Source organism: Schistocerca gregaria, chromosome 2, assembly GCF_023897955.1.
Source record: "Schistocerca gregaria isolate iqSchGreg1 chromosome 2, iqSchGreg1.2, whole genome shotgun sequence".
Lineage (NCBI taxonomy): Eukaryota > Metazoa > Arthropoda > Insecta > Orthoptera > Acrididae > Schistocerca > Schistocerca gregaria.
The window spans coordinates 430,819,813-430,847,526 of NC_064921.1; the positions used below are offsets into that span (position 1 = coordinate 430,819,813).

The 27,714-nt window shown below is 40.3% G+C and overlaps 1 pseudogene; it reads right to left on the bottom strand.

Moving 5' to 3' along the window:
• Positions 1-62: 62 nt before the first annotated feature.
• LOC126335817 (uncharacterized) lies at positions 63-27,714 on the bottom strand (annotated as a pseudogene).

Here is a 27,714-nt window from a genome sequence, read left to right on the forward strand (position 1 = left end):
TATTTTTATAACAGCATATTTGATTACTGTGAACACTGTCCTGGACTGAAACCTGTTGGTGACTAAACGGCGTTAAAGTCACCATTTGTGTTAAACATTTTCCACAACACAGGAAGTGCTTCTGTGTACTGCAGCATAGCTGGAATGAAAGCAGAAAAAGGAAATGTATACATAAGTTATTTTCAGACTGCCATTGACATTCCTAGAGAAATTACAGAGAATTATTTAAGATATTCTTTCTAGTTCAGCAAAATAAAATAAATGAAATATTCAAGCATTTTAAGTGATAAATGTAGCTGGCTTGATTTAATTAGTTGAATATCAGGCAAAGAAAGTGTTGTGTCATGACACTGCCTGTATTCAATGCATAAATTATCCATGAAATGATGGATTTTGTGATGGTGCAAGTCCACTTTTCCAAACAATGCCAGATGCTGTAAGGTACTGGAAAGAAATGAGTATATTTACCTTCAGCTGAGCAAGTTGGAAGTTTATTGTAAGCATGTCATACACCAATTTTCACAAAACATGAACTGGAGGGAAATGATCATTTTTTTTACAAGTTAGTACTAAATCGTAGTGATGCAAGGGCAACTAGGAACATTAATAGAACACTTAAGTCCAGTTCAGTACTTAGGGACTTTAAGAAAGTAAGTGACACATATCATTCCTCACTAAGACCAATGCACAACAAGAATCACACATTGTTACAAGAGAGTACATTTTCTGGGTCTCCTGCAGACACAGATCCACTGCAGTGCAGACAACAGGTACATCACAGTGTGTGAGCAAAATGATGTGGCTACTGTTAACATACTCCAAAGTTGAAGTACTTAGGACAGTAAGATTTTTGTGAGCAAAATATCTCAGTTGCACGCAGAATCATGGCGAAATTTTGGTGATGTGTAAACTAAATGTAATGTTGCCTCCAACTCTAATAAAATAGCACCAACAATTTGACCAAGGGTGCACAGATGTGGATGATGCTGATTGGAGAGGAAGGTCATTAACATTGATAACAGAGGGCAATGTTCAGGCGATCAAGGCAAAAAATTCTGGCGGAAAGAGATTTTTCAATGATGAGAATGTTTTAACTGTGGTTCCACGACCAAGCAGTGGATTTCTATCATCAAGAAACTGAATGATGGGCAGAATGTTCTGACCATTGTTTACAGAGACTTGCTGATTATGTTAAAAACAGTGTCATCTACCTGTTTACCTATGTAATGTAATACCAAAACTTCCTAGGATTTTCTGCAAAATTGGGAGACAGAATTTGAATTGATGTAATTCTTCAGTTTCTCCTGGTGTATTTCTTGCTTGAACAGTCCACAGGTGTACTGTCAGTCCACAGTGTCCAACAGGCATAATATTTCAGTGATAAGACATGTTGCATCTTCATGTGCACTGACAAACTGAGCTCCTAAGGGCGGGCAGAAAGACAGATATCCTGGTGAGTTTTGACGTTGTTTCATTATTCACCAGGGTGCCTGTTTGAGAGTCAGTTGAGCTTATTGCACAGAAATTTGATGAGAAGATGACTGACCTATTCAAGCACGTTCTGACCTCCATGCATTTTCTCTTTAGTGGAGAATACTATGAACAAATAGAAGGAGTTGAAATGGGGAGCCCACTCTCACCTGTGGTCGCGAATTTCTATATGGAGTACTTCAAGGAGGAAGCTTTGGCATCATCCAAATGGAAAGCTACTTGATTTCTACGTTATGTGGATGACAAATTTGTGATCTGGCCCCATGGAAGGAACAAGCTCCTAGACTTCCTAACACACCTGAACTCCATACATCCGAACATCAAATTCACTATGGAAACCAAAGCAGAAGGAAGATTACCATTTCTGGATGTCATGGTCAAAAGAAGAGTGGATGGCACCCTGGAACATGGGGGTATACAGGAAGAAAATGCACACCAGCCTGTATTTGCATGCAGATAGCTGCCACCACCCTGCGCAGAGGAATGGGGTGCTAAAAACACAGGTGCACAGGGCACGCACCATCTCTGCTGCTGAGAGTCTGCCCCAAGAGCTGGAACATCTCAAAACTGTGTTCCAGAAAAATGGGTACTTGGAATGGCAGATCAGATGTGCTCTCTACCCCACCTCTACAGTACAGTGTGTGGAGACGGAAGATAGCAACTGTCTATATATCGTATACTGGCACACTATCGGGGAAAATAGGATGAATATTGAGGAAACATCAAGTGGACACTGTCTTTTGCTCACCAAATAAAACACAAGCATTTATGAGAAGTGTCAAAGATGATCTCAGTTTGTGGAAGGCCGGTATATACCAGATTCCATGTCAATGTGGTAAGACTTATATTGGACAGACAGTGCGCACCATCGAAGATTGTTGCTGAGAACATCAGAGGCACACTTGACTTGGGTACCCCAACAAGTTGGCAGTTGCAGAGCACTGTGTCTGAAAATCAGGAAATGAACTACCAACATACCAGGGTCTTGACACAGACATCTAAATACTGAGACAGCATCGTTAGAGAGGCTATTGAAGTTCTTACCAGGGACAGACTCTTCAACTGAGATTGCAGCTACAACCTCAGCCGGGCATGGGAACCAGCCGAAATTTGTGCGCTGCTGCCAGCGGGCGCCAGAGCGCTACTACGCCGTGTCTTCGCAAAGCCGCTGATAAGCTGGCCTCCAGCAGAGGGGTGCAGCTGATATTGGCACGGGTGAAGGACAGCCGGCATCCTGGCACGTGCGCTTCTTGCGCAATGCCTTGTATCGTAGTTGTCTGTCTCCATCACCAGTCTGATACTCAGCAAAGGAAATGAATGGGCAGTTGGGGCAGATGAGGCAATTACAATGATTACAGGTGCCGATGTCAGCATCTCAGCGACTGCTGACATGCAGGTGTGGACCACGGAGAGAATGCCTTGCGAGAGGAATGGATTTAATATGGCCACCCGACCTCAGGAGCTCAGTTTGTCAGCACAAATGAAGATGGCAACATGTCTGATCGCCAAAATATTGTGCCTGTTGGACACTGTGGACCAGCAGTACACCCATGGACTGTTCAACCAGAATTTGAATTCATTGAGTGATTCAAATATGGCACTCCCAAAACGAATTTTGGTTTCAACTAATTTTTGTATATCTGTGAGGCTTTGAGTACAATTAAATTTGTAGTGAAGCCCTCTTTGCTTTTGTAGCAGCTTTCTAACAAGGTTCTTGAACCACAGTGGGTCTTTTCCTCCCTCATAACTGCTGTATTGCTCATTAAGTTGGCGTCTGCTTGTGTCTGTGTATGTGCGAATGGATATGTGTGTGTGTGTGTGTGTGTGTGTGTGTGTGTGTGTGTGTGTGTGTGTGAGTGTACTCCTGTCCTTTTTCCCCCCTAAGGTAAGTCTTTCCGCTCCCAGGATTGGAATGACTCCTTACCCTCTCCCTTAAAACCCACATCCTTTCGTCTTTCCCTCTCCTTCCCTCTTTCCTGAAGAAGCAACCATCGGTTGCGAAAGCTAGAAATTCTGTGTGTGTGTTTTATTTATTGTGCCTGTCTACCAGCGCTTTCCCACTTGGTAAGTCTTGGAATCTTTGTTTTTAATGCAAATAAATATGCATTTTTGAGAATTTTCAGAAGCTACCATTGTCCTTTGTATAATCTATGAGCAATTTGTAATAAATCGGCGATTGTGATCTAGTTACTGTAGCAGATATACAACATATTCCATTACATTTAGTTTTCCATTAAAGAGGAGTAGCTCTATATATTACCTGCATTTATCATAAATTATCTCCGTTTTTGAGTTTGCTAACAACTGTAATTGACCTCAAAATGTTTTATGTAACTAGTAACTTTTACAACTGGTTTTTATGTTGCCTTAATAGAAATCTTGTTTTGTGTATTTGCTTGAATTTTGATAGGGAATTAACTGCTTTCTAGCTCAATAAATTAAAAGATAATCAGTGGGGTTTAATTTAAAGTTATTTATTCTCTGCCTTGTAATGCATTGCACCAGCCAAAATGCAGTCCACTGTGAATGATGTTCTTGAACACGGGATGAGTTGGTTGATGTTCATAAGCAGCTGGAATTCACCCTAAATGCTGTAAAATGATTGGCAGCTGCTATGAATTGGTGTGTTGGAAGAGCTCCTGAGAGTTGTGTACCTGTGATACTGGTACCGCAAGTACTATCCTCTACTGTGCATCCTGTCCTTTCTGCGGAAAGCACAGGATCTGTTATTACTCGTGCACTTGACTGAGAGTGGCGTGTCAATGGTAGATCAAGGCATTGTGTACAGGATGAATGGGGACAAGGGAGGACTCAAGATGTACCAATCTCCCTAACTGACAAGTTTGAGGTGCTGTCTTTCACTGAATGTGAAACTGGGCCAGTTGGACTCAATTCAAGTGTTTTTAGGAAATCTGTTCTGTTCAGTGTCAAGAGGAGGCAAACATGAAAGGGTAGGGGTCCATTAATTGTTGGTAGTTCAAATGTACAGTGAATGAAGGTATTCCCTAGGGAAATGGCAGCAAGGGACAGGTAAGGATACCTGCTTCACTAACTGTGGTATGCCAGGGGAGTCATTCAACATGTTCAAGAGGCTATGCCAGCAGCCATTGAGGGAACAGGGTGCAACCAACTGCAAATTGTGTCATACATTGGAACAAATGATGCCTGTCATCTGGGCCCCAGGGCCATACTTGGGTCATTCCAGTGACTGGCAGAGAAGGTTGAGAAGACCAGCCTTGCACATAGAGTTTCAACAAGGCTCACACTTTGCATAATTGTCTCCAGAACTGATCTTTGTTCTTTAGTTTTGAGTTGAGAGGAGGAACTGAAACAGAGTCTTTGAAAGTTCAGTGACAAGCAAGGCTGTGACTTCACTTGTGCCATAGGATTGAAAATTATAGGGTCCCCCTAGATGGGTCAGTTGTGCACTACACATCAGTCCTGCTACACCAATTTTTTTTAGATTAGGTGTCTCTCCATTCAATTCAGATAATTATCAGTATAAGAGTAAGGTTAAAAGAAATGCCTTCCACAGGTGAGAGAACTAAAATCCTAATGGTAAACTGCCAAAGCATTCACAACAAGTGCCAGAGTTTGAAGCAGTGAAACTCACCTAATACTAGAAACTGAAAGCTGGTTGAAACTGATAGCAGTGAGATTTTTGAGGAAAATTTAAGTATATATTGAAAGGATAGGCAAATGGGGAATGGAGGTGGTGTATTTGTCATAGTAGAAAAGACACTTAAATCCACTGAGATAGAAATTTAAGCTGCATGTGAGATTGTTTGGGCAAGACTCAGTATCAGGAGTGGGCATAAAATGATAACTGGATTCTTTGGTTGTCCACCATACTTGTATCCCAATGTAACTGATGTAACTGATGTGACTGTGGCAATAATGATTACCAAATTACAAAGAATGACTAAAAAAGCAGAAAAATATATATGTTCAGTAATATAGATAAAAAAATCAGTAATGTCATATCTCAGTGAGTAGCCTGAAACTTTCAGCAGCATGTAGAGGAACTCTGGCTCAAGTTTAAAAGAATAGTTGACCATGCACTTGATAGATATGTGTTCAGTAGAACAGCTCATAATGGGAGGGAACCTCCATGGTAACAGTCACTGTAAAGAAACTTCTAAAGAAATAGAGATAGGTGTACAACAAAACTTAGGTCTATAGGTAGACAGACGCTAAATGAAACAAATCTACATCTACATCTACATCCATACTCCGCAAGCCACCTGACCGTGTGTGGCAGAGGGTACCTTGAGTACCTCTATCGGTTCTCCCTACTATTCCAGTTTTGTATTGTTTGTGGAAAGAAATATTGTTGGTATGCCTCTGTGTGGGCTCTAATCTCCCTGATTTTCCCTCATGGTCTCTTAGTGAGATATACATAGGAGGGAGCAATATACTGCTTGACTCCTTGGTGAAGGTATGTTCTCAAAACTTCAACAAAAGTCTGTACCGAGCTACTGAGTGTTCTTCTCACAGAGTCTTCCATTGGAGTTTGTCTATCATCTCCGTAATGCTTTCATGATTACTAAATGATCCTGTAATGAAGCACGCTGCTCTCAGTTGGATCTTCTCTGTCTCTTCTATCAACCCTATCTGGTACGTATCCCACACCGGTGAGCACTATTCAAGCAGTGGGCGAACAAGTGTACTGTAGCCTACTCCCTTTGTTCGCATTTCCTTAGAATTCTTCCAATGAATCTCAGTCTGGCATCTGCTTTACTGATGATTAATTTTATATGGTCATTCCATCTTAAATCAATCCTTATGCCTACTCCCGGATAATTTATGGAATTAACTGCTTCCAGTTGCTGACCTACTATATTGTAGCTAAATGATAAAGGATCTTTCTTTCTATGTATTCGTAGCACATTACACTTGTCTACAATGAGATTCAATTGCCATTCCCTGCACCATGTGTCAATTCGTTGCAGCTCCTCCTGCATTTCAGTACAATTTTCCATTGTTACAGCCTCTCGATATACTACAGCATCATCCGCAAAAAGCCTCAGTGAACTTCTGATGTTCTCTACAAGGTCATTTATAAACCCAAAGAAATTCTGGTCATATGTAAAGGCTGTTAGTGGCACCAAAGTTAGTTTCCAGTTCTGGTGAACGAGGCAGGAACCGAAATTTGAGTGTAGCAAAGCAAAAGCTGAAATGCTTAACTCCGTTTTCAAACATGCCTTTGCAAAGGAAAACTCTGGATAATTGCACCAATTTAGTTCTTGTACCACTGAAAAGATGAATGAAATTAGTATTAATGTCAGTGATGTTGAGAAACTGCTGAAATCACTAAAACTGAACTAAGCTCCAGGGCCTGATGGAATCCCTGTCACATTGTATACAGAATTTGCAGCTGAGTTAGCCTGTATTATAACTATAATCTGTGCCCAGTTCTTGGAAAAAAAACACAGGTCACACCCAACTAAAAGAAGGCTAGTAGAAGTGATCCACAAAACTACCATCCAATATCCTTGACACTGATCTGTTGAAGAATCTTAGAAAATATTATGAGCTCAATCATAATTAAGTATCTTGAATAGAATGACCTCCTGAATGCCAACTGGCATGGATTCTAAAACATCAACTGTGTGAAATACAACTCACATTTTTCTCACATGGCATGCTGGAAGATTTGGATATAGGCCTGCAAGTAAGTGCAGTATTTCTTTATTTCTGAAGAACATTTGACTCAGCACCACATCTATGCTTATTGTCAAAAGTCTGATCATATGGGGTATCAAGTAAAATTTGTGACTGGATTGAGGATGTTTGGTAGGGAAGACACAGTGAAATGGAGAATGATTGATAGATATAGAAGTAACTTTGGGTTGCCCCAGGGAAGTGTGTTGAGACCCTTACTGTTCATGTCGTACATTAAGAGACCTTGCAGACAATATTAACAGTAACCTCAGACTTTTTGCAGCTGATGCAGTTATCTATAAAGAAGTTCTATCTGAAAGAAGCTGCATAAATATTCAGTCAGATCTTGATAAGATTTCAAAGCAGTGCAAAGGTTGGCAACTCACTTTAAATGCTCAGAAAAGTAAAATTGTGCACTTTACAGAATGATAAAAGTAGTATCTTAAGACTATAATATCAATGAGTCACTGTTGGAATTGGCCAACTCGTACAAATACCTGGGTGTAACACTTAGTAGGGATATGAAATGGAAAGATCACATAGGCTCAGTCATGAGAAAAGCAGGTGGTAAACTTTGGTTTATTGGTAGAATACTGGGAAGTGCAATCAGTCGACAAAGCAGATTGTTTACAAATCACTTATGTGACCAGTTCTAAACTAATGCTCAAGTGTGTGGGACCGTACCGAAGAGGACTAACAAGGGATATTGACCGTATACAGAGAGGGCAGCGCAAATGGTCACAGGTCTGTTTGATTCATGGAAGATTGTTACACAGATACTGAGGGAGCTGAACTAGAAGGCTCTTGAAGATAGATGTAAACTGTCCCAAGAAATTCTATTAAGAAAGTTTCAAGAAACAGCTTTAAATGATCATTCTAGGAATATACTACAATCCCCTACATATCACTCACATAGGGATCTTGAGGATAAGATTAGAATAATTACTACAAGCAAAGACACATTCAAACAATCATTCTTCCCACATGAAATACATGAATGGAATGGAAATAAACCCTAATAACTGGTACAGTGGGACATAGCCTCTGCCATGTACTTCATGGTGGTTTGCAAAGTGGAGCTGTAGATGTAGATATAAGTTATAGGCAATCCCTCCCAAACACAAGCATGCTCTGATATTTAGTATGTTTGATTTAACATCCAAACCTGATACATTGTATGTCTGGTTAGTTGCATATTGGAATGCAGAACTTGCATGCACAGGCCAAAGCCCAGCCATGCTTAGATTTGGAAGGAATCTAAGGACTCAATTAAGCATAACCAAATCATCTGACATCTAGCCAAAGATCAGATCCAAGTTAATACTTGAGATGGATTGTACATTGAATGTGGGAGATTTTGTCTGGATGTGGAAAGGTATTAACTATTATGTATGGGAAAAGGGCAAAGTTTTGAAAAGAGAATGAAATTTTATGTACACTGTAAAAGATCTTAATCATAATATTCATGGGAAACATATGGGGCAACTCTTGTCATCCACTTCTATTGATAAGATTGCCATTTCTGAAAATAATGTAATGCAAACAATTGATGATAATGTAGCTGATTTCAACTCTGATTGAGAAACTGACAATGTTCTTGAGAGTGAACCACTACCAAACTCTATCATACATGAGCCACCTGTAGTGGTACAGAATAATGAATGTGCTGTGACACCAGCTGCTCACTGAGAAATCCAGGACATTTGTAAGTTACACTGTAGCTCCAGAGTGTTAAAAATAAATAAATAAATAAAATAAGAAAAAACAGAGAGACTTAATCTGAAGTTGTTCATTTCTTAGATGGGGCAGTTGTTATACCTGCTGATTAAGTTGGTAATGTTACCTTGGTTTGAGTTGTCTTCCTACGATCTTTGCTATGATTTTCATTACTGAGCAATCCAATACAAAACATGACACTATGTTCGATTGATTTTTACAGCACACTGGATCTGCTGGTGGGTGTAACCATTCTTCCAGAAAATTGGCTGTAACTGCTGCAAGTGTGGTGCTAAACTGCCTTGGTCAGAAATTTTATGAACCCTGTGCACTAGAGTACTGAATACATCTTCTCGTTGTTAGAGAGCATGATAGCTGCGGGCATGCAAGCATACATCTGTATGGCTTGGTTTACAGTAAATGGTGTGATCTAGTGTGTTATCTGGTCTTCATTTGACTAGCATGTCAAGGAATGGAAGTTGCTTGCTTTCCTTTATCTCCATTGTGAATCAGATGTTATGTTGCAGAGAATTCAGATGATTCAAAAAGTGTTGTAGATACTATTATCCATGTGGCCAAATTATGAATGTATTACCCACATAACTAAAGAAACATGATGGTTTGTAGAGGGTGCTGAGCCTAGGGATTTTTCTATGAATCTTGGCAAGAAATTCCCCATCTGCTCAGATTCCTAAAGTGTCCTTGTTATTGATCACATGTACAAAGAGGGCAGAATGGTGCAAGAAACTGAAGATGGTCTCCTTCTCTTTCAAATGCAGGAGAAGGAAATCATTTTCTGCCAGATTCCAGGGTACATAGGGATTTGAGGAAATAAGCTTGCTGATAGGGCTGCCAATGGGGCTTTCTCCTTTCCACTTTCTGCTAGCTCTTCTGTCCCCTGCAGGCTTTTACTGCCTATGTGGCCTGCAGACCATGTTTCGTGGGAGGCTCAGCAGCTGGAAGTGAGGAGTAGTAAGTAGCAGTCAGTGAAACCTTCAGTGCAACCATGGCTTACCTGCTTCAGGTGATGAGGTGATGAAGTTGCCCTTACAAGGCTCAGAAATGGACATTGCTCATTAACACACAACTTTCTTTTATGTTATGTGGAGCCACCAGACTGTTAAAGTTATGGAATGTAGGAGTCAGTACCATAGATTTTAACAGAATGTGTTTTATATGATGACCTGAGAGCAGACCTGTGTCTCCCTGTGTCTCCCATGGCACCTGACCTCTATATTGATTGACAGTGAGGCAATATGTATTTTAATTTTTTGTGTGATGTCAGGACTCCTTCTCAACATACTGGGTGTGAGATTTTAATGTGTCACAGAGTGGCTTGGTCATTGATTATTTCTAAATAGTCACCAGGGGTGGCAGCAGGTGTGGGGGAGTGGGAGGGGCATTTGGGGTGAGGTGTGGAGAAGGCAGTGGGGACATTTTCCCCTGGTGAAAATTTACTTAGTTCATGACTATGAGAAGGGAGCTGCAAATATCGGGCCATTATTTTTATGATTTAAAATACCTGGAAAATAATCACTAAAATGATCTTAAAATACCAATAAAATTACTGTAAAAATGTAAAACATATGTAAAGTGAGTTACAAAATGAATTAAAGTTATGAAAGCTTCATAAGATGTTGGAACTGAAATTTCAAACAAGGGTAATTAATTTAAAACCACAATATTTTTATTTAAGAAATCTCATTGTTTGAAGATGTACAGAAACTGTTGTATAACTATCATAGACTGTACGACAGGACCATGCAGAGATTTTCAAAAGTGTGGTACATCTGTTGTCAGAAAACATGTGCTTGTAGTTAGAAAATCTTTCACTATTTGCTGGGAGAATATGTGTTGCTTGTCCAAGTGCCTCTGCATATTCTCTAATGAATGCAGAAACATCCATGAGGTGACTGAGCAGTTCAATTCACATATTCGCCTTTTGGTTGTACTCCTCAGCCTTCATCCAACCTCACAGAAAAAAATCTAATGGTGTAATGTATGGCAATCTTGGTGGCCAGTTATTTGTACTACCACGCAATGAGCAATCCAATGAATAGGATAAGACACATAAGTGCTTGTAACTAGCCCCAAAACAAACATAGATTAAACATGGCCTATCTTGGAAACCATTCAGAACAGAGCATATGTCCGTAAGAAGTTGTTTGCTGAAAATGAGAGTTTCTGTCATACCTGTGAACACTGACCATTCCTCCTGGGACACAGTACTTGTTTTTTCTGTTTGAGTCATAAGTCTTCTGACTTGTCTGATGTGGCTCACCATGAATTTCTCTCCTGTGCCAAGACCTTCATCTCACAGTAGCTCTTCGAACCTACATCCTTAATTATTTGCTGGATGTATTCCAACATCCCTTTTCCTCTACAGCTTTTACCCTCTACAGCTGTCTCTCATGCCATGGAAGTTATTCCATGATGCCCTAACAAATGTCCCACCATCCTGTCCCTTCTTTTTGTCAATGTTTTCCATACTTTCCTTTCCTTGCTGATTCTGTGGAGAATCACCTCACGGAGCACATTATCAGTGCAACGAATTTTCAATATTCTTCTGTAGCACCACATTCCAAATGCTTTGTTTCTCTTCTTTTCCAGTTTTCCCACAATCCATGTTTCACTGCTATACAATGTCATGCTTCAAACATACATTCTCAGAAATTTCTTCCTCAAATTAAGGCCTATGTTTGACGTTAGTAGACTTCTCTTCGTCAGGAATGCCCTTCTTGCCAGAGCTAGTCTGCATTTTATGCCCTTCTTGCTCTGTCCACCATTAGTTAGATTGCTCCCTAGATAGCAGAATTCCTTAACTTTATCTACTTCATAATCACCAATCTTGATGTTAAGTTTCTCACTGTTCTGATTTCTGCTACTACTTCTCATTACTTTCACCTTTCTTTGATTTACACTGAACAAATATTCTGTACTCATTAGATATTTTATTTGGTATGCATATTCCATAGATCAGTACATTCGAGTGATTCCCCTGGATGTGGAACATGTCAATACAATTGTACAAATACAATTAATGCTACAGAATAGTAATATAATACATTGATATAGATATTAATCATTCCATTCAACAGATCCTTTAATTCTTCTTCACTTTCACTGAGAATAGCAATGTCATCAGTGAATCTTATCCTTAATATCATTTCACCTTGAATTTTAATTCCACTGTTGAACCTTTCTTTTATTTCTGTCATTGCATCTTCAATGTATAGATTGAAGAGTAGGAGTGAAAGACTACATCCCTGTCTTACACCTTTTTAGTCATTACACCCTTTTTAATCTGAGCACTTCCAGTCTTATTGTTCCCTCTTGGATGTACCTTACCTGTCTTTCCCTATATCTTACCCCTATTTTTCTGAAAATTTTGAACACTTTGCACCATTTGACATTGTCGAATGCTTTTTCCATGTCAGCAAATCCTGTGAACATGTCTTGGTTTTTCTTTAGTCTTGCTTCCATTATCAACCACAGTATCAGAACTGCCTCTCTGGTACCTTTACCTTTCCTAAAGCCAAACTGATCATCATCTAACACATCCCCAATTTTCTTTTCCTCTTTTCTGCGTATTATTCTTGTCAGGAACTTTGATGCATTAGTTGTTAAGCTGACTATATGATAATTCCCACATTTGTTACCTCTTGCAATCTTCAGGATTGTGTGGATTTGCTTTTAGTTTCACTAAATGTTGTTTTGATTTTTCTGTATGCTGAGCCAGTCCTTCCAACAATCATTTCTTTTTCAGTTTCTTCACATTATTTATTCAGCCATTTCACCTCAGCTTCCCTGAACTTCTGAATTAATTTATTTCTAAGTGATTTGTATTTCTGTATTTCTGAATTTTCCTGTACATTTTTGTACTTCCTTCTGTCATTGATTGACTGAAGTATTTCTTCTAATACCCATGGTTTCTTCGAAGTTACTTTCTTCATATCTATGTTTTTCTCTCCATCTTCTGTAAATGCCCTATTTCGATATGTCCATTCCTCTTCAACTGAACTACCTACTGAACTATTTGTTATTACAGTATCTGTAGCCTTAGAGCAATCCAACCCACTTCTTTGCACATTGATTCTTCCTGACTATTCACTTAAATTTCAGCCTACTTTTTCTCACTGCTAATTTGTGATCTGAGTCTATATCTACTCCTGGTTATGCCTTACAATCCAGTAACTGATTTCAGAATCTCTGCCTGACCTTGACGTAATCTGACTGAAATCTTCCAGTATCTCCTGGCCTTTTCCAAGTGTACCTCCTCCTCTTGTGATTCTTGAATGGTGTATTCACTATTACCAACTGAAATTTATTCCAGAATTCAGCTCGTCTTTCTTGTCCCTTGTTCCTAGTACCAAGCCCATATGATCCTGTATCCCTTCCTTCTATCCTTCCCCTACAACCACATTCCAGTCCCACATGGTTATTAGATTTTCATCTCTCTTTATATATTGAATTACCCATTCAATATCCACATGTACTTTCTCTATCTCTTCTTCTTCAGACTGAGATGTCGGCATGTATACCTGAACTATCATAGTTGGTGTTAATTTGCTGTCAATTCTGATGAGAACAGCCCTGTCACTGAACTGTTCATGGTAACTCACTGTCTGCCCCACCTTCTTACTCATTACAAATCCTACTCCGGTTATACCATTTTCTGCTGCTGTTGATATTATCCTATACTCATCTGACCAGAAATCCTTGTCTTTTTTCCATTTTACTCCACTGACACCCTACTGTATCTACACTGAATCATAGCATTTCTCTTTCCAAATTTTCTAGCTTCCCTACCACGTTCAAATTTCTGACATTTCATGCCCTGACTCATAGAACATTACTCCTTTGTAGGTTATTCAGTCATTTTCTCATGGTCACCTACCACCTGGCAGACCCCTCCCAGAGATCCGAATGGGTGACTAGTCCAGAATCTTTTGCCAATGGAGAGATCATCATGACATTTTTTCAATTACAGGCCACATGGCTTGTGGACACACATTATGTGTGTTTTAATGCAGTGGTTTCCATTGCCTTCTGCATCCTTATGTCGTTGATCATTGCTGATTCTTCTGCCTTTGGGAGCCAATTTCCTACCCCAAGGGCAACAGAGTGCTCCAAAACCTGTGTACACTCCTCCGCCTCTTTGACAAGGCCGTTTGCTGAGTGACGACAATGTCTCATGCTAGAAGTCTTTGGGTGCCATTGCTGATGATTTTTATTCAAAATTTAAGTGGTGGTGTGGTTCTAACCTGGGACTGAGGAAGTTTTGATTACTAATCGAAGACACTACCCTTAGACCAAGTGTGCACATGGAAATTTGGAATTTTAGTACATACCATACTTGTGAACAATGTGTAGCTCATAAAAAAAGAAAGTTTACTTGTCAACGAATTCTGGATGTCACTATAAAAATGGAATGAAGCTGCTGATCAGCTGAGTGTACTATATGTGTACACGGTCCCATAAAAGGATACTATAGCTATGGTAAGGGCTCTGTCTTGGAAATATTGCCTTCCTAGGTAGGGTTTTCCAAGACTTGCCCTAGTTTTGATGCCGTCCATGTGCTTCCTAGTGGCGTTGTTATACAACTGTCTGGTGCATAGCTAGTTTATTATGTTTAAATTTAAAAAACACTGGTCAGCATGCTTAAATTCTCTCCTATGTACATATTTTCCATTTTCATTGTTGAGAAAAATGAGAAATCGCCTACCATACAGTTGTGTGCCGGTGAGCCAGTTGTGCAGATCTATGTTTCACTCCACATGTTTGTGCAGCAAACACAGAATCTCGATTCTACAGCACACCCATTTAAGTAATTTTGCATCATTTACATTGGTCAAAATTTTTTTAAACTCATTATGGTTTTATTTGTATCAACCAACTTATCGTCAACATGTACAGTGCTCGGGCAAAAATGAAGAAACAGCAGAAGAAATCTGTGCTTGAACATAAATGCAGATGTTATCCAAGCCTGCAGGTTGCACCATTGGATGTGATTTTGAATGGCGTGTGTGCAGTGTCTTCAATATGTTGGAATTGTCAGTCATGGTTCTGTGTAGTTGTGGGCGCATTATGTCGAAGCTAACTGAATTCTGACATGCAGACATTGTTGGTGCTCATATGGTGGGTGCGTGCATAACCAAGGAAGACGAAGTGTCTGGTGCTTCGAGAGGCACCATATCGAAGATTTATACTGCATACCAGAAAAGCAGAAAACGTCATCGACTAAATCACAAATGTGACGGAAGTGTGTGTTGAGTCATCATGACAGATGATTATTGAAGACCATTGTGTTGAGAAATAAGAGCACAGCAGATACAAAACTCTCTACCCAACTAAATATCACACTCACAAAGCCTGTCAGTACCAAAACAATATTAAGGGAGCTCAATGAGCAGGGAATTGCAGATCAAGATTGAATTCGAGAACCACTCACTGATGCAAATACCTGTAACCAGAAAATGTGGTACCAAAGCCGTAAAACATGGGATTAAGAGCAATGGAAGAATATTATTTTGGCGGATGAGTCTCATGGGACTCTGCTTCAAACTTCTAGCTGTGTTTATGTGCCAAGAGTGAAACATGGTGGTGGTTCAGTAATGATTTGGGCAACTATATCATAGTGTTCCATAGGTTCCATGGGTATTCTGCAAGGCCCGTTACTGTCAATGTTAGCTGATCTGGTCGATATCATGGTAGAATCTTTGTTCTGCAGTGGCGATGCTGTGTTCCAAGGCAACAGAGGATATATTCACACAGCTTGAATCGTCCAGGACTGGTTTGGGAACACAAGGATGAATTATCACATCTCCCCTATCCACTGCAGTCACCGTATCTCAGTGCTATTGAGAGTTTCTGGTCTATTTTGGAGAGAAGGGAGTATGATACTTATCCACCTCCATCATTGTTACCTGAACTTGCCACTATTTTATAGGAAGAATGGTATAAGATTCGCTTCAAATCCACACAAGACCTGTATTTATCCATTCCGTGACAAACAGAAGCTGTTTTGAATGCCAACGGTTTTCCTAAACCTAATTAGGCACGGTAACTTTTTTTTTTTTGTTTTTTGTTTTTTTTCAGCCTCTGTATGTGTCCGAGAAAATAACTCTATTTGACCCAAACGTCTGGGGTTTGCAATGTCTTTGCTGGGGGTCGGTAATTTACATGATGACAGGACTATTCCCTGCCTAGGGAGGAGAAAGTCACCCTTACAGTTTCCACGTCACTAGGTGTGCACATCATAAATTTAAAATGACTATTGCTGTAAAATGACTATTGCTGCTCGGTATTTACTTCAGTGTTGTACGCCAAAGTATGGCATTAACTATCCAGACATTTATCGATATTACGTGATGGTAACTGATTAGTTACTTACGAAACAGAGATAATGGTGGCTTTGATTTGATATGTTGAAATGTTAATGACTTGAGAATAAGTGGTCTCAATGCCTTAGCAGCCACAAGGACTATCTGTGTTGCTAAGCTTTGTTCCTGTCATACATCCCGGGGGGTTCTAGATGTGCTGACTTCGAGACATACAAGAGGGAACATAACAATTGTTTGCCAGTACTTTGTATCACTTTAAGGAAGATGGGATGCCCACTTTGTGGGAAACTGATCAAGTCTGATGAAGCATGAGGCATGTACACATATCGCAGGGCTGTGTTCTGCGGCATTTGCGGCTTCTATGTGTTGCCTAAAGCAGCATATGCCCACTTGGGAGACATGTATTCAAAAACAGGGGGATATCACTTATTTATTTCTTCCTTTGATCATATGTAGTACAAGGTACAAGATGATACTGGACTTAATTCTAGACATTACAGTAAACAGCTTTTGAGGATTATCTACAGTTCTATGTGTTGTATGCCACAGAAGTTACAGCTCTTTACATTTATTGCAATTCAAGTATTCATTTACTGAATAGAATCAGCGGTACTGTAGATATCCTCTAACAGATCTTTCAAAAATATTAATACTTACTATGTATTTTATATCACTTGGAAACTTGTTGAATAATTTTATTCCCAAGTAGCATGTACCTTTCTGATGTAAAGTAGTATTAACTGGGAGTAAATGTAAATTACGTTTTAATTTAGTGTTATGTTTATGTAAGTTTCTAATGGTGTTATCATTTCCAATTATATTCCTTTTAATATACATTAGCATGTCAAGAACAACATGCAAGGTAGTGGTAGCACTTTCAGTGTTTTAAGTGTTGGTTTACATGACTGACTAGTTCAACTCCCTGTAATAATCCTGAAGGCTCTTTTTTGGATTCTAAAGTTCCCCAGAATATGAGTCCATGTTTTAGATGTGCATTAAAATATGCATAATAGGCAGTCATTAAAACCTATTCATTTATACATTCTTTTAGAGTCCTTAAAAGATGGCAGCCTGTATTCAGCTTGGCATTAACATGTTCAATATTTTTATTCGATTTTAGGTAGCTTTGAATCCAAATGCCAAGAAATTTGGTGGTGGGTTGTTGGTTGATGGTGATATTTGGATAAAGCTGGATATTGTTTTGAGAGGTATGGAAATTTAATGCTACAGATTTTTATTGTTTATTATAAGCTGATTCATTGCAGATCATTTCCTTAGTTGATTTGTAACAGAATTTACTTTATGTTCAATATGATCATGTTTTGCTGCTTTTACTAATATTGTTGTATCATCAGCAAATGATAATTATTATGTGAGTCAACAATTTCGATATATATTTGGGAAAAGAAGAGATCCCATTACTGGCCCTTGAGGTACCCCATAGGTGATTGGGCATTCTTCTGATGGGTATTCTGAGACTATTTGAGCTGTTTCATCTACTGGTTCTAGTGCATACTTTTTGCTTGCGATCACTGAGAATGAACGAATGCATTCATTTGCTAATCCCCTAATGCCTTTGTATTCCAGCTTGTTTACAAGAGTTCTGTGGTTTACCACGTCGAAGTCTAAAAATATACCTGATGTTTGCTGTTCTTCATCAATGGCTTTTAAAATAGTGGTAATGCATTCACAGATTGCTGTCTCAGTTGATTTCTTACTTTAGAAACCATGTCGAGAACTGGCTATTTATATTTATGAAACATATTAACTTATTGTACATTTTTTCAGCACTTTTGAAAAACAGGATGTTAACGTAATGGGATGATAGCTTATTACTTTATCTTTGTTGACAGCTTTGAATAATATTTATACAGGGTGTTTCAAAAATGACCGGTATATTTGAAACGGCAATAAAAACTAAACAAGCAGCGATAGAAATACACCGTTTGTTGCAATATGCTTGGGACAACAGTACATTTTCAGGCGGACAAACTTTCGAAATTACAGTAGTTACAATTTTCAACAACAGATGGCGCTGCAAGTGATGTGAAAGATATAGAAGACAACGCAGTCTGTGGGTGCGCCATTCTGTACGTCGTCTTTCTGCTGTAAGAGTGTGCTGTTCACAATGTGCAAGTGTGCTGTGGACAACACGGTTTATTCCTTAGAACAGAGAATTTTTCTGGTGTTGGAATTCCACCGCCTAGAACACAGTGTTGTTGCAACAAGACGAAGTTTTCAACGGAGTTTTAATGTAACCAAAGGATCGAAAAGCGATACAATAAAGGATCTGTTTGAAAAATTTCAACGGACTGGGAATGTGACGGATGAACGTGCTGGAAAGGTAGGGCGACCGCATACGGCAACCACAGAGGGCAACGCGCAGCTAGTGCAGCAGGTAATCCAACAGCGGCCTCGGGTTTCCATTCACCGTGTTGCAGCTGCGGTCCAAATGACGCCAACGTCCATGTATTGTCTCATGCGCCAGAGTTTACACCTCTATCCATACAAAATTCAAATGCGGCAACCCCTCAGCGCCGCTACCATTGCTGCACGAGAGACATTCGCTAACGATATAGTGCACAGGATTGATGACGGCGATATGCATGTGGGCAGCATTTGGTTTACTGACGAAGCTTATTTTTACCTGGACGGCTTCGTCAATAAACAGAACTGGCGCATATGGGGAACCGAAAAGCCCCATGTTGCAGTCCCATCGTCCCTGCATCCTCAAAAAGTACTGGTCTGGGCCGCCATTTCTTCCAAAGGAATCATTGGCCCATTTTTCAGATCCGAAACGATTACTGCATCACGCTATCTGGACATTCTTCGTGAATTTGTGGCGGTACAAACTGCCTTAGACGACACTGCGAACACCTCATGGTTTATGCAAGATGGTGCCCGGCCACATCGCACGGCCGATGTCTTTAATTTCCTGAATGAATATTTCGATGATCGTGTGATTGCTTTGGGCTGTCTGAAACATACAGGAGGCGGCGTGGATTGGTCTCCCTATTCGCCAGACATGAACCCCTGTGACTTCTTTCTGTGGGGACACTTGAAAGACCAGGTGTACCGCCAGAATCCAGAAACAATTGAACAGCTGAAGCAGTACATCTCATCTGCATGTGAAGCCATTCTGCCAGACACGTTGTCAAAGGTTTCGGGTAATTTCATTCAGAGACTACGCCATATTATTGCTACACACATATGTGGAAAATATCGTACTATAGAGTTTCCCAGACCGCAGCGCCATCTGTTGTTGACAATTGTAACTACTGTAATTTCGAAAGTTTGTCTGCCTGAAAATGTACTGTTGTCCCAAGCATATTGCAACAAAAGGTGTATTTCTATCGCTGCTCGTTTAGTTTGTATTGCCATTTCAAATATATCGGTAATTTTTGAAACACCCTGTATAAGAGTTAGGGGATCAACAATATACTGGAGGGACAGCTGTAAGATGCTGCTGGGTATGCCATCAACACCTGCTGACTATGTTGGTTTTAGGTTTGTAACATCCTTGACTGTTTCCTCTCTGATTACAAGAGCCACAAGCATTGATAATTTACAGCTGTTGATACAATTTTCTATTGGCTGCTGATTTCCAAGAAAATTAGCTTTCTTTTTAAATTTTCAGCTATTCCAGTGAAGTAGCTGTTGAATATATTTGCTGATTTGCTTGGCTCAGTAATCATTTTATTGTCATGTAACAAGACAATATTCTCATTGGTTTTCTTTTACTTGCCTGTTCCTTATTTATGATCATTTGATCATTGAATACTGAAATTGTAAATTGAATTATTGAATATGATTATAATTGAAATGGAATTAAGTACTTAGGTAGTTGATAGGTTAGATACATGACGTGGGTGTTTCTTTAGTTAGCACATTTACAGAAAACTATGTTCGGTCCATGTATGGAGGTGGTGGCTGAGGGTGTGTGATGTAAGCGGTCGGACTTCTGCGGACCGGTGGCATTACACATGTATGGTTATACAGTGCGCGAGCGCGCGCGCGAGAGAGAGAGCAGACGATCTTGTGTCATCACATGATGTCATGGTAGCGTCTTGTGGGGGCCACGGTATGAACTAAGCCACTTGAGCTCTGGAGCTTGTGGTGGATACCTTGGGTTCAGCCATCTTAAATGATGTTACTTGTGTCATCTCCTGACATTAGGAGAATGTCCTCTGCTGGCATTGATATGAACTAAGCCAGTTGCAGTCCAGACCCAGGCAGGGTACGATTTGTGCTTTTACCAGTGGGGGGGATGTGTTAGGGGTTAGTAGAATTTTATATGTTACTAGCTTGGACCGTGGCATTACGCATGGTTAAACAGGTATTTATAAATAAATGTTAATGCCGAAACTCACTATTCATGCATAGGCACTATCAGAAAAGCCATCCATTATTATATCTTTAAAAGTACATTATAGGTAAAACTTTTTTAAAAAAATCATCTACATATAGCTATACGAGGGAAATTCAAAAAGTAAAGACACATTTGTGAAAAGCTGTACTTATTCTGATGATAGAAAACTGAAACATATTAATAGAATAACACTTATTAAAAACTTTCAGTGTTCGGCTCCACAAATTTAAATTATATGTAAAGTTTTACTCCAGTGCGTGGGAAATAAACATCCCAGGTTGGGATGCATAAACTAAAACCAGAGGAGGGGATGGTCAGATGCAGAGGGGGGGGGGGGGGGGGGAAATCCCCCCCATCCCCCCCTGCAAGGGGTGAACACATCTGCTTGAAACTGGTTAAATAATGACAAGTCCGTTTTTCCCGCCATTATCATACTGGAATTTGAGCTTCTCGCCATTTTCTGGGGGGATAGGACTTAGGTTAGTGGAGGTAACCCAAGTGTCGTATCTTCCCACCAAAATCCACCGTCTTGGATGACATCACAGTGGCGCTCTCTGGTGGCGACGATATGAACTAAGTCAGTTGGAGTCCAGACCCACATGGTGAACACACATGTTTGAAATTGGTTACGTAATAAAGACAAGTCCTTTTTTCCTGCCATTTTATTAGCTTAGTAGAGATAACTGGGCTGTGACCCATTATCGTGTTGGAAATTGAACTTCGCGCCATTTTTTGGAGCGAAGGGAGTGTAGTACTTTCCCGCCAAAATTCAAACTTCCTGCCAAATTCCGCCATCTTGATTGACGTCACGGTCGCCTTATTGGATGACGACATCGCCGTTATCTTGGATAATGGTACCCCTGTTCCAATACTCATGTATGATCATTCACATCTTTGGGCAGGTTTAGTGTCATCTCTGAACAGTCAAAGGGACTATGTCTGTGATACAATATCCACAGACAACGTCTTTCTTCAAGAGTTCTGGGAATCGGGGTGACGCGAAACTTTTTTTGATGTGTTTAGTTCTGTGCATTTCTTCAATGACCCTTCTTGGAAATGGAAATGATCTGTGCTCTTTTTACCCATTCCTAGCATTGCTTCGTTCCTACACCGACCATCAGTACGCTGCTGCTACAAGAGGAGCAAATTGTCTCACATACTCTATGTAGAATTGTATTTGTATCCCAGTAGTTTCAGTGACCTTCCCTCTGTTGAGCGATTTCAGATGCTTTTCTATCCCATGGTCTGTCTAGCTGTGGACTCTCGAAGATGTCGGATTTCTTACTGATGGCAGGTAGAGCCAGCCTGCGAACGTGCGTCTTAACATGGATGGACTGTTCTCCACAGACGCTTACGGTACAAACCCATAATCCATACATATTTCATCTGCATGACTACTCTGCAATTCACATTTAAGTGCTTGGCAGAGATAGAAACTGAAAAACATCCCGTGTTAAACATAGCTTGTAAATTATTACAGTTCCTTAACATTTGGAAGCATCTTAGCTTTCAGGTTACTTTATTTTCCGAAATTTATTAGAGAAATTGTGAAGCTGACACCCCTCCCCGCCCCCCCCCCCCCCCTCCCCCCGCGCTTGGATCCGCCCTTGCTTGAGCTTGAATTATGGATGAGAATGTTACGGAGATTAGGAGGGACACATAAGGTTACAGTGGGCAGCGTGGGAATGATATCAGGGAGAGACCATCTTTCATTGCTGACTGTAAATATTAAATTTTTCGAATCCAGAAAGGTGGTTCCCACGTAAGTTACCTCTGCTCTTACCTTTTACTTGGTAAACTGTCTGCCGTAATCATCGCTGGAGTAGTGATACATAACAGTTCACCGTCTAGTACAGTGCTTCTCTTGGCTACTCTTAATATTTAGTTCAGATCTCACCGGAGAAATGTTATACTTCGTTTGACTTTTTTTCTTTTTACTTAATCCACCTGTAAAAAGGCCAGATCGAAATTCAATAATTAAATCGAACGAAAATTTCTGTGTACCTATTGCTACTATTACATGAAGCGAATTTCAGTTTCTAGTAAACGTAACAGTTTTTAACTGTGAAGAAAAACATTGGTTGATATAACCTTATCATTACTACTTCCTGCAGATCTCAGAGCCGTCTCACATAGATGGGCTGACAATAGAACCTGCTACCAATGAACTTCTATGTTGTCGTAATTTTACCACGCCTCTCAACGAGAGTGCCCTTGCTTAATTATTCACAGCCAACTCATTGTCATCTCTGCTGTGGGAAATTAGCTCCAGATTATCGCTTATCAACAATGTGCTTAATGCACGGTAACAGCCCCGTATCAGTAGAGGAAAGCATCATGGATACTCAATAGTCCAACTAGATGAATTGAGTTCTTACAGAAAGAAATAATAATAACGATGATCAACATACAAGCTGGAATCGAACACGTGGTCTTTCCACGGAACGTTTTGGCGTTGTTCGTTCATCTGCAGGGCCACCATCGAATCTCTTGCTATTCGATTAAGTGCAGTGAATCTTTCACAATGACAGCTTATGTCAGTGGCGTAACTAGGCTGGCGCAATTGGGGTCTTGCCAAGGGGCCCCAAATGATGAGAGGCCCCTGGCGCCCGAAACGTAAACGAAAAAGGAACAAGGAAAAATTAAAATAAAAAATATCATCGGTCAGGTAAGTGAAATCTTTCTCTGTACTTAAATAATCAAATGGTTTTGGGGCGCCTTCCAATGTAAAGATGAGCGAATCATTTCGTCAGCTTTAGCTATCAGACGATGCTGTATTCAGTACGTCTCTGTATATGTAAACAAAAGCAGACGTATCAGTCAAATTTAAAGATGGTAGAGTGAAGATATTTTTGCATACAATACTGAACTCTAAGGCTGGTACTGTTAGCGACCGGAAACAAGTGGATATTAGTCTGAAGTCCTAATCCTCGGCGGATGACTGTGTGGAGCGCAATGTCCGGTCACGGAATAATCGCTGTGATATTCCTTGATGGTACGGTGACTACCGAACTGTACGTGAAGGTTTTGGAAGATGGCTTCATCCCCATTGTCCAAAGTGATACTGATTTCGACAAGATGTCGTTCATGCAAGCAGGTGTGTTTTTGACGTTGTGGAGGTGCACTTTCGGAACCGCATTCTGGCTCTGTGGTATCCAGAGATCGGGCTGGCATGGGCCTCGACTAGCCGCCATATTTTCCGGATCTGAACATATGCGACTCCTTTTTATGGGACTATATTAAGGACAAGGTGTACAGCGATAATCTCAGAACCAATGCCGAGCTGAAAACAGGCATTCATGAGGTCATCACTGCTCCAACACTTCGGTGGAAGATGCAGAATTTCGCTATTCGTTTGTGTCACATCATCGCCAGTGATGGCAGGCATATCGAACACGTTATAGCCAAAATCCGAATATCCGTAGCGACGTTTACACGTTGAATAATGTGTGTGCACGCTGTGGTCTAATTTACTTTTTTATATATGTATATTCGAGTTATTATTCATGTATGTTACTGACAAGCACAAGGACAAGTGGGGAAACGTGTTTTAATAGATCTAACGTAGGAATTTTATACACGTCCATTTTCGTGAACAAACTTCGTGGTTTACAAGCGAAAAAAAGCCGACAACTGCTGCTGGACAACGCCGAGAGCGCAAAATCACATTAATCAGTTTGTCCTTTGTGCCGACGGCGTTGTCTCACATGACGTTGGATTTTCTATCCGCTACCACATCAGTGTCAGCTGCATCGTCCTGTGTGGCGGCAGCTAAAATACAGTAGAACTTACTTTGTGTTTCAAGTGACGAAATGCCTCCTCAACGTGAAAGAGCAGGAAGTGATGTCATGAAACTCATGGATCTCCATGTCGACATCAGCACACATGTCCTATGTGACGACGGCTTTACTGTACAGAAGGGAGTAAAGTATGCTGCTATAAAGACTTTTAATGCGTTGCCTAATTATATTAAATATACAAATGAAAATGAAACGTTGTTCAAAGGTACATTAAGAAAATACCTGCTTCACAATTCCCTGTACTCCTTAGACGAATTCTTTTCCAGAAATAATGCACTCCCTTAATAATAGATGTATTTAGTCTGTTAGTTACTAGATGGAAGATACAATATTATATTAATGTTATAGTTATAACGTTATAATGTGAATTGCTATACTAGTTAAATGACAGCTTGTAAATGAAAAAAAGTGATACTTATTAATATCTATACAGTATCATTGTATTGTATTACTATTCTGTACCATTAATTGTATTTGTACAATTGTATTGACACGTTCCACATCCATGCGAATCACTTGCATGTACGGATCCATGGAATACGCAGACCAAATAAATAAATAAATAAAAGTCTCTTCACTTGTATCTATACAGCTGCATTCATCAGCCACTGCTCCGAGAATCTCAGAGAGTGAACGACTAATACTTGTGTCAGATCATGGGGTGCACACTGGCTAAGAGGTCATTTACAAATAACACTCTTTGCTACACATTAAGTACCACCGAAGTGAAATGTAGCGTTAAACAATGGCGACTATAATCTCAGGCCAATTCGCGTTGCAGATGGTACTCCCAGCGCTCCAGTGGCCACTTCGGGAACTACAGATTCTGAGTCATTGACGGCTCACGCGTCGTTGACATTTACTGAAGCGTGTAGCAAAGAGTCCCAAACGCGTCAAAGCAGTTACATTTGAGAAAACATGAATTGAATGGGCCATGTCTGTTATGTGTGGCAGAAGCACAGAAACAAACGCGAGAAGCATAACTGATGTTCCTCAGTGCCTGGAATACAAAAATCCACCGATTCCCTTGCGCAGACTGTCCTTTGACCTTGTGCGTAAGAAGAAATAGACTGGGCCGTAAGACCGGAGATGGAATTGTCTCAATATATGTCTGTTTCCAGCAGTGACTTCAGGATTAGGTTCGAGATTATTTTTAGTGTCAAGTTTACCAGTGCAATAAACCGTGAAATTACAGGTGGCAGGTTCAGTAAAACCATACACAATTGAACTTGTCCATAATTTTTACATTTTTGCTTTAACTTTCAGTTCTCATCCATGTAAGGTAAACACTCGCAAATACTTGAAACATTTATTTTACTGCCTACTACAGCTGTTTACGTTTCCCACAGTTTATTTACAACAGTATCGCTATATATCACAGCATCAGCACTGAAACTCAAATGCAATCATGATGCTATTTTTTAAATCTATGTTGTAGTCAGCCACCAACTCGCTTCCCAATCATGGTTCTTTTTAATGTAATTGATGTCAATTTATATGACACACTACCAGTTACCCTTCCAAACTGAGCCCCATCCTAAACATCATTATGTTAGCCTTAACTGTCCTAGGATATCTGCAGAGCCTCTCTTGCAGACACCATGATGTCAGTGCAATACTATTCTCTCAGCAGGAGTACACTTAGCCAGGAGCTCCTGGCTTAGCTGGTGGGTTTTAATGATGAGATGATGAGGGTTATTTACATATTTCTAAAAACTATTACTTGGAGGCCTTGCCTTACCTGTAACACTGGCCGAACAGTCTTGGGCTCTCTCACCCAACTCAAGAATATGGGAGCCTCTGACTGTGGACGATCCCGCGCGAAAGACTCTTTAAGTCTTGGAACCGTTTTGTCACTAACATCACTGATTGGTTGTAATATTTCTGGCTTATTCAGCCATCATATTAGGCTCCAGGAAGCTATTCCCAGGCCTGTGGAGATGCAAGAAGCATAGAGATAACGCAATGTGGGATGAGGTACCGGTGACAGATGTTAGATTCGGTACCATTCCCGTGAGAAAGACCGCCTGCTGCTGCTCTGTGATTGGCTGCTGTATTCGGCGGTAGGGCGCCAAAACGTTAAACTTTAGTTGAAATTATTTATTAAACCTGTCATACAAATTACTTCATTTTTTTAAATAAACATCTCTCAACAGTCAGCTGTCAATCAGTCATTTCATAATTATTAAAATCAAAGTATTACTAAAACAAAAGACTGACGATATTACTGCCGATGCACTTCGGTGGCGTTCGGGTCACGCCTTGCCTGGCTTGGCGCGCAAAGTGTCTCGGGCAGTCCGGCTCTCCAGATCTGACCGTTCCAGTAGACAGACATGTTGTCTGTGGTAGGATGTATTTCATGTTATTTTAGTCAGATATAATGATTGTGAAAAGATATGTTCAATACGTAGTGATCAAGAATAGTTTCTCGTGTCTATACCAATAAAAACGCGAGTGGCACCCCAAATGAGTTATAGTTAATTCGTAGTAGGAGTTCCTATAAAAGTTAATTTCAGCCTCAAGAAAAAGAACCCACGACCTGCGTCCTGTTTTCTGCACTGGGAACATCATCGTCATGAAGACAGCAGGTTAGTGAAGTGTACAAGAACTTATGTATTCCACACAGGGCAGTTGAAACAACTAGGCACCTCACGTGTACTGCATGCACAGTACAAATGTGCTCAGTGACACGCCATCTGTAGTAATGCATAGGAGGTAAAGGAGGACGAAAGTGTTAACACTGCCTCACTTTTATCCCTTTTTTCTTGCCGTACGGTTCTTGGGAAGAGGCAAAATTCAGTGACAGGAGCAGGGTCAAATCTTCTCATGGCGGAGTCCTTATTTTCTCCCACCCTTGTTTAGTGCCAGTACATGTGAGGATTTCTATCTCTGACTCCGACATTTTGCAAAACCATTAAAGACATATCACTTAATCTTGCCGTGAATCCCTATTGAGGGTAAATAAATAACAGACAATCGCTGTCATTGCAGGCTTGCAGCAATGGCTATTACATGCGATTGCAGGACACGTACAGCACACTTCTTTAATTCATTGATCCGTGACGGCTTCTTGATACCAAATAATAATGTTTATAGTCACTGGCTCTTTCGAAATGTTGGTACTGCGGACGACAGCTGCCTCAGTTTGTTCCCCGTTGCCAGTATGACTCTTCAGGCGTAAGTTTGGAATATCAACCACAGCAAGCGTGCCTTCTTAAGGACGAAGCAAATCCTGCTGAGCGTGAAATGTGCGCTCCAGTTCTAGGTAGGGAACCAGTTCACTCTTTAATCTACACTTTTTAATTAAGAGACTGCAAATGCTGAAATGCAT